The 9115-nt window shown below is 43.5% G+C and overlaps 1 pseudogene; it reads right to left on the reverse strand.

Moving 5' to 3' along the window:
- Positions 1 to 3948: 3948 nt before the first annotated feature.
- Positions 3949 to 6694, reverse strand: LOC125914432 (calmodulin-like; annotated as a pseudogene).
- Positions 6695 to 9115: the final 2421 nt, after the last annotated feature.

Consider the following 9115-nt stretch of genomic DNA (forward strand, 5'->3'; position numbering starts at 1 on the left):
ATGCATCTGACAGGCAGAAAGCAAGAAGTATTTGAGGTCTAAATCAGAGAGTATTTCAGAACAGTTATTCATCCCAAGAATCAGTTTTACTAACTTCCTGAAGAATTCATTCTGTAGTCCAAACTACCACCAGAGATCACATTGTAAACATGGGATTTTCTCCCAGCACAGGTTTGCGTTTGGGGCTAAGAACGAGGGAAGTACATCAGACATCTTAAAAGCAGCAAATTCCAAAGGTCTTCATCGTGTTGTGCCTTTGCAAATGCTGATCCTGCCTGGAACAGTCCTCACTGGTCAAGAGTCAAGTCAGATACCACTTGTTTTGTTCAGTTTTTTGTCAGATCTCTCCCACATGTTGGGCACTGTCTTAAGGAGCTGGGGAAACCTCAAGCTCCTAAACAAAACAAACAGATCAAGTCTCTATCTACTTTTACATTTATTTATTTATTTTTGAGAGAGAGAGAGAGAGAATGCACATGTGAGCCAGGCAGGGCCAAAGAGAGAGGAAAAGAGAGAATCCCAAACAGGCTCCATACTGTCAGCACCAAGTCCAACGTGGGGCTTGCTCTCACAAACATGAGATCATGACCTGAGCTGAAATCAAGTGAGTGGATGCTCAACCAACTGAGCCACCCAGGTGCCCCTCAAGCCTCTACCTTTAATGGAGCATAGGGGCGCCTGGGTGGCTCAGTCGGTTGAGCGTCCAACTTCAGCTCAGGTCACGATCTCACGGTTCGTGAGTTCGAGCCCCGCGTCGGGCTCTGGGCTGATGGCTCAGAGCCCGGAGCCTGCTTCTGATCCTGTGTCTCCCTCTCTCTCTGCCCCTCCCCCATTCATGCTCTGTCTCTCTCTGTCTCAAAAATAAATAAACATTTAAAAAAAATAAAAAAAAAATGGAGCGTACTTTCTGATGTCCCATATAGAGGGAAATCTTTCCCTCCCAGGTGGCCATTACACCTGGCCACCTGACTTTCCATTACAGCCTACGGCAGAAGAGCCACGGTTGAGATGTCTTTCTCTCTCACTTCTGGGGAGAAGATTGTCTTACTCGTGTTTAGCACCAGCTTCTTGAGAACCACAGACAAGGCTATTAAAGGTCAGCCTCCCCGGCAGGTGGATGGCTTAGTGGCTTAAGCATCCAACTCTTGATTCCAGCTCAGGTCATGATCTCACGGTTTGGGGATTTAAGCCCTGCTTTGTGTTGTGCTGACAGTGCAGAGCCCGCTTGGGATTCACTCTCTCCCTCTCTCTCTGCCCTTCCCCCACTCACACATACTCTCTCTCTCTTTCTCTCAAAATAGATAAATACACATTTAAAAAAATAAAAATTAGGGACGCCTGTGTGGTTCAGTTGGTTAAGTGTCTGACTTTGGCTCCTGGCTCTGTGCTGACAGCTCAGAGCCTGGAGCCTGCTTCAGATTCTGTGTCTCCCTCTCTCTCTGCCCCTCTGCTCACTGGTGCGCGCTCTCTCTCTCTCTCTCTCTCTCTCAAAAATAAATAAACATTAACATTAAAAAATAAATAAAAAGTAAAAGGTCAGCCTCTGAAACAAAAATTCAAAAGTCAACCGATGAGTTTGGTACAGAAGCGACTCCCCTGGGAGAGAGCTGCAGATGAGTGTCTTCCGAATCTAGGGACACGTGGCAATTAAATTTTCTTACGGGGCTTTCCTGTTGCTGCCTGTGCTCTCGGTCTGCACGCGGTAAAGACTCACTGCCCAACACCTCAGAACGCTGGGTGCCAGGCATAGAACTCCTGAATCACTGCCATCTTCTGGGGTGGGGGGAGTGCAGGCTGGGCTCAGGGCCACCATGAAGCTGGGGGGAGGGTCCTATGTGCGCGGCGGTGCGCCTCCTCCAGCACAGATGTTACCCCGGGCTCCTTCCGCCTGCCTGCTGAGCAGGGTACGTGATTCCCAAGCTACGGGTCCTCGGCAGTGGGCTGTTGGACACCAGATATTGATCATAAAATTCACCTTTTAGGATGCCTCCTTATCGTATCTGGCCCCCAAATGATTAACATAAAAATTATTTATTCTTCTAATTATAACTCCTCAATGAAGGAGTGGTGGGCATTTTGGGAAGAAGACACAGGCATGGAGGGTTCGCTGAGGCTGAGTTCACAAAGGCTGTCAGATTTAAGGATTTATGCATGTTAGAGACATACCCCTTAAAGCGAGTGTAGACTTCTGATCATTCTTTTGCCAGTGAGAAAATCTGGCCCAGAGATTAGAAGGGCCCTGCTCAAGTTCACATGAGTTTACTTACATAAAGTCTGTTTGCTTGGAGACTGTCACGGAAGCTATAACTTTCCTCTGTACAGTATTCCTGCGTTTGAAGGAACCCTCTCTTTTCACTGGGCGTGATCATTCTGAGGGCCCTTCGGTCCCCACACCCAGGTGACCCCACGAGTGGGGAGGTGCTCCAGTCAGGGTATCCCGCCCATAAAGGGGGACCATGAGGCTGGATCTGCTGATTCTTTGAGATTTGGGTCATGTCGCTAAAGTGACATGGGTGGCGGGAGGGGTGTGGTGAAACTTTCTCTATCTTGGTTGTGGTGTTGGTTACCAGCGAATTTGTTTGTCAAAACTCTTAGAACTAAATACCAGAAACGGTGAATATTCCTGTCTGTAAATTGTACCTTGATGGGGATCAGAATATGCCACCCCAAAATATGTCACTTTGGCATAAGGATTATTTTTAGCTAAAGGCAGCTGAGAATCAACAGATGCATGAAGGTTTCTTGCCCTCTTCTTATTTGCTTAAAAGCAGGGCATAAATTTCCCATTGTGAAGGTGTCTCCCCTTCCTTTCACCAGAAAGAGAGTGACTCTTATCACTATAGATGAGGGGCTGGCACTGAGAGGAGTTTGCATAAACACACCTTACTAAAAATAACCAGTATCTTCCATTATTTGTCCCATATATTTGCTGGTCACTTTCCCATGATTTATCATCCCTTGCAGCCTAAAGCTTCTTTCCTTCCTTAAAAGGGAATATAAATCCCGAGTCTAACCAGTTCTTGGAGTTTCACTGCTTTTCTGTGAACTCCCATGCATGTGAATATTAATTAAAATGTATGTCTTTTCCCCGTTAACCTGCCTCTTTTTTTGGTTTACTTCACAGGCCTCTAGTACCTGAAGCTAAGAGGGTAGAGGAAAACTTTTTCCTTCTTGACAAGCTCAGTTTAAAAAAAAAAATTAAAAATAAATCCCTTCCTGAGAAATGTTTATGTGATATTAGTAATTGTGGGTAAAGGAAGAAAGATCACAAAACAGAATGTTTAGTTTGATGCTATAATGAACATCTGTGTTTTGAATTTGAGTTTGAATTTGCCCCAAACCTTCCTTTCCTTCTGGGAGCCTACCTCTCCCTGATTCTGGATGGTATGGATGTAACTGTCACACATCACATAAGGCCCTAGCCCTGTCTGGTCAAAGGAGCCTGGGTGGTTTGAACCACCTGGGTGGTTCAGTTGGTTAAGTGTTTTACTCCTGATTATGACTCAGGTCATGATCTCACAATTCGTGGGATTGAGTCCTGCATTGGGCTCTGTGCTGACAGTGCAGAGCCTGCTTGGGATTCCTTCTCTCCCTCTCTCTCTGCCCTCCTCTGCACATGCATGCACGTGTCTCTCTCTCTCAAAATAAATGAATAAACATTTTTTAAAAAACAACACAGAAGCAGGTACATGACTCTGCCTGAGCTGATAACAGTAGCCCCGTGTCCTGGGGAACATACCTAAAGAAAGCCTGTGACTGAAGCAGGGCCAAGCAGAGTTTGCCTTTACATTTATAGACAGTCGGTCTCATTACTGTTCTTGGTACTATTTCCTACCATTTGACTTTAAAATGGAAGCACAAAACCTCAGTTTCTGCCATCATTCATGTCACTCTGCTGAGGGAAACCAGCCTGAGCTAAGTTAAGAATCACTGTTCCTGCCATAGGCGATGCCCATCCTCAACCCAGCCCCCTCCTACCAAACTCTGGTCTTAAAAAAGCTGGACCCCCATCGAGGGTCGATGAGAGTTCTAGCAGCTCCATACCCTCACCAACACTTGGTATTGTCAGAACCAAAACTTTTGCTAATTCATGAGCATAAACTAGGATCTTGTGGATTTTTTAATTTTTATTATCTTTTCAAATGTTTATTTATTGGGGCGCCTGGGTGGCTTGTCGGTTAAGCGTCTGACTTCGGCTCAGGTCATGATCTCACAGCTCGTGAGTTCAAGCCCCGCGTCGGGCTCTGGGCTGACAGCTCAGAGCCTGGAGCCTGCTTCCAATTCTGTGTCTCCCTCTCTCCCTGGCCCTCCTCTGCCCATGTTCTGTCTCTCTCTGTCGCAAAAATAAATAAAAACTTTAAAAAAAAATGTTTATTTATTTTTGAGAGAGAGACAGATTGTGAGTGGCAGGGGGTGGAGGGGTGGGGAATGGCAGAGAGAGGGAGACACAGAATCTGAAGCAGGCTCCAGGTTATCAGCACAGAGCCCTACATGGGGCTCGAACTCACGAACTGTGAGATCATGACCTGAGCCGAAGTTGGAGGCTTAACCAACGGAGCCATCCAGGTGCCCAGGGATTTTGTGTTTCAAATTTGCATTTCTCTGATTATCATGAGGGTGAGAATCTTTTCATGTTTATCAGGCATGTGGGTTTCCTCATCTGTGAATTCTTTTGTTTGTTTTAAGTTAATAGTCCTTTTATTGCAGGGGGATCGGAGGGGGAGACTAGAATTTGCAATTTGGAATGGATGTAAATTGTAATTTCTTAAACAGCAATGTTGATGGTTGTGCTGATGTCCACAACCCCCAGCCTTCTCTGCTGGCTCCCAGTCATGGTTCAGAAGGTTTTAAAAAACAGAGTCAGGGGCACCTGGGTGGGTCAGTCTGTTAAGCATCTGACTTTCCCTCAGGTCATGATTTCAGAGTTCATCGTGAGTTCACACCCTGCACTGAGTGAGATCGAGCCCCACTTCGAGTGACCTCATGCCCCACTTTGAGATCCACACCTCCATGCTGGCAGTGCAGAGCCTGCATGGGATTCTCTCTCTCTGCCCCTCACTCACTTGCCCCCCCGCCCAGGAAAAAAAAAAAAGGAAAGAAAGAAAGGATTAAAAAAAATAAAGGGTCAGAAGATGCTCCTTTGGTAAAGGTTTCTTTTTAAAAATTTTTGTGAACGGTGATAACCTGACACCCATTTCACTCTAGTATAATTCAGACAATGCTAAACCCGACACATACAGCATGCCACCAGGGTGTGTCACTGTCACCATGAGTCAGGGCACACAGAAGGGCCAGAGAACCATCCTACTCTGTCTACACAGTTTATCCTGCACCCATTTTTCTGCACAACGTCCTGAAGGAAACTATTTATAAATAAGTGGGTTTTTTGCAGGTAACGAGCTATGACAATTTATAATTTTTTTAAATGTTTATTTATTTTGAGAGAGAGAGAGAGAAAGCAGGGGAGGGGCAGAGAGAGAGGGAGAGAGAGAATCCCAAGCAGGCTCCACGCTGTCAGCACAGAACCCAACACAGGGCTAGAACCCACGAACCATGAGATCATAAACTGAGCCAACCCCAAGAGTCGGACGCTTAATCAACTGAGCCACCCAGGTGCCCCCAGCTATGACAATTTATAGTAACAAATTGAACTAGATCCCATTTAAATAGGCCTTGAATTTGTTTTTTCATTTTTTAACACAAATGCCTGACTGGGCTCAATTGTCAAGCTACATGCATGAAAAACTGGGCAGCCCGAACAGTGTGTCAGTCCTTGGCCAATGGAACTGCAAGGAGTCCACTAAGTGCTTCCTTCTCATTAAGGTAGTACAAGTATTTATACTGTGAAACTGACGTGTAGCTCAATCTCTAGGGAACAAAACCACCAACCAATATATGCAGGTTTTGTGTGTGGAACAGAAGGTACTTTTGACGTGCAGTTTGGTATATAGAAATAGAATGAGTAAATTTTTTTTTTTTTTTTTTGCAAGATGTAAGTAAAAGATTCTATTTGATTCTTCTAGAAAGGGGGAAAAATGGAAAGTAGGGGGTGCCTCGCTGGCTCAGTTGGTAAGGCATGTGACTCTCGATCTCAGGATTATAAATTCGAGCCCCACGTTGGGTATAGAGATTACTTAAAAATGAAATCTTAGAAAAAAGTTCAAAGTAGGTCTTCATTCTGCGGTCATCATCTGTATGAATTCTTCATAGTCGGCTTATCCATCTCCATCAGTAGGTGCTTCTTGATCATTTCATCTACTTCTTCATCTGTTAGTTTTTCTCCCCAGTGTGTCATGACAAAATGTAGTTCTGCACCCTGAGGTAACCAGGGCCATCCTTGTCAGACTCAGAATGCCTCACGATTCCTTCTTTATTGTCTGTGTCTTTCATCTTCCTAGCCATCGCAGTCAAAAATTCTGGGAAGTCAATGGTGCCATTATTGTCAACGTCCGCTTTGTTGATCACATCCTGCAATTCAGCTTCTGTCGGGTTCTGACTCAGCGACCTCTTGACTGTTCCGAGTTCCAAGTTCCTTTGTTGCGATGGTGCCGTGATCATCTTTGTCAAATTGGGAGAAGGCTTCTTGACGTCAGTAATCTGTTCTTCAGTTAGCTCATCAGCCATTGCACTGGGGCAGCTGGGTCCCCAGCTGGCCACCGTCCATTCCCATCTGCGAATTCTTCATTGATGGCTTTTGTTCAATTTTCTGTTGCATTATTTGTCTTTTTCTGGTTAATTTCTGAGATTTGTTTCTCAATGTATTCTGTGTACTGATTCTTTGTTAGCTAAATATATTGAATTGATCTTATCTCATGTGTGACTCATTTAATTTTTTTACTTTCAAAATATTTATTTTTAGGGGCGCCTGGGTGGCTCAGTTGGTTAAGTGTCTGATTCTTGATTTCGTCTCAGGTCATGATCTCACAGTGTGTTGATTCAAGCCCTGCATCCGGCTCCACACTGACAGTGCAGAGTCTGCTTAGGAGTCTCTCTCTCCATCTCTAACCCTCCCTCCCTCTCTCTGTCTCAAAAATAAATAAACTTTTAAAAAGTTTTGAAAAAATAAGGGGCATTCACTTTTGAATGTCCTCTCTCTGTAAATACTCTAAAAAACTTTTGCCTGCTGCTTAATAAATAAATAAATTAATTAATTAATAATAAAAGATATATATATCTTTTTGTTGAACAGAATGAAGATTTTTATTTTACTTTATTTTTTTAATTTTTTTAACGTTTATTTATTTTTGAGACAGAGAGAGACAGAGCATGAACGGGGGAGGGGCAGAGAGAGGGAGACACAGAATCCGAAGCAGGCTCCAGGCTCTGAGCCATCAGCCCAGAGCCCGATGCAGGGCTCGAACTCACGGACCGTGAGATCATGACCTGAGCTGAAGTCGGATGCTTAACCGACTGAGCTACCCAGGCGCCCCTGGAATGAAGATTTTTAATGTAATTAAATGTATCACTCTTTTCTGAAAGTTTATGATTTTTTATATCTTAAGTAAGAAATTCTTCTCTATTTTTAAATTCAAAAATTTTTCAGTTTTTCTTTTTGTGATGCCTGGTTGGCTCAGTGGTACAGCATGTGACTCTTGATCTTGGTGTTGTGAGTTCCAGCCCCACATTGGGTGTAGAGATCATTTAAAAATAAAATCTTTTTTTTTCTTTTTAATGTTTATTTATTTTTGAGAGAGAGAGACAGTGTGAGTTGGAGAGGAGCAGAGAGAGAAAGGGAGACACAGAATCCAAAGTAGGGTCCAGGCTCTGAGCTATCAGCACAGAGCCCAGCACAGGGCTCAAACCCACGAACCATGAGATCATGACCCGAGCCAAAGTCCGACACTTAACCAACTGAGCCACCCTGGCGCCCCAAAAACAAAATCTTAAAATATATAAATAAATAAAAATGTTTCTTTTTACATTTAGGTTTTTAGTTCACCTGGAATTCACTTTTTGTATATGCTTATGAGGTAAGGCCTTACTTTTGGTTTTTAAAATTTCCATGTGGCTAATCAGTTGTTTTAGCAGGATTTATTAGAAATGCTATTTATTAAAAATCAATATCCTATTGAAGGCACCTTCCTCATACTGATTTGTAATGTCACCTCTATTATTATCAAAGTCCTTTTAAGATAGGTTCTTTTTGTTTTTTTAAAGATAGTTTGAATTAATATATGTTTTAATTTTTATTTCTATTTTTTTTAAGTTTTTATTTAAGTAATTTCTACACCCCAAGGTCAAGAGTCCCATGTCCCTCCAACTGGGCCCGCCAGGCGCCCCTGTATGTTAACATACGTTTTTAGTTGAATCCTAATCTATAAAGAATTTGGCATTAGGGAATAGAGTGTGTCAGGCAACAGATCTTACATATGGAATTGGGTGGGTTTGGGGGTAGGCTGGAGGGTGCCACTGGTCTCTCCTGGGAAGTTGGGCATCCCTGGCTCACAGTAGGAGAACTATTGGTTAAACTGGGATTTTTGTATACTGGGACTGCAACATTTGTGACATTGGTAGGAAAAATTCCAGCTGTTAGATACATCTTTAGCCTTTGGAAAGGGGCTACAGTAAGACAGATTTAACTGAAGGAGGGCCATCTGAAAAGAAAGGGGGAAGAAATCATATAGCTTTCCTTACAGATGTCCTTTTTGTTTCCAGGAGGAAATCCAAAATTGCATATTTGGTTGTCTGAAGCCTGCCAGAATTTGAAAAGCCAAATGATCTGTCAAATTAAGGATAGTTATCTTAAAGGAAGGAAACTGGAGGGTTTATCAGAAAATTCAGTTGGAGGCCAGGAGCCCGCCATACCTTCACCCCCCATCTCCCCTCTTCCAAGCCTCTGTTAAAGCTCATGGCTTAGATCAAGGATGATGGCACTGCCTTTGAAAAGGCAGTTGGGGTGCAGCCTAGGAGCACAGAGCAAACTTTAGACGCCTTCTCACCCAAGATTTTTATATTAATTTCTCACTGCTATTGTAACAAATTGCCACAAATTTTGTAGCTTAAAAAAACACAAATGTATTATCTTACAGTTCTGGAGGTCTGAAGTCCAAAATGGGTCTCACTGGGCTAAAATCAAAAGGTTGGCAGGGCTACATTCCTTTTTGGAAGCTCTAGG

This window comes from Panthera uncia, assembly GCF_023721935.1.
Source record: "Panthera uncia isolate 11264 chromosome D3 unlocalized genomic scaffold, Puncia_PCG_1.0 HiC_scaffold_8, whole genome shotgun sequence".
NCBI classification, from domain to species: domain Eukaryota; kingdom Metazoa; phylum Chordata; class Mammalia; order Carnivora; family Felidae; genus Panthera; species Panthera uncia.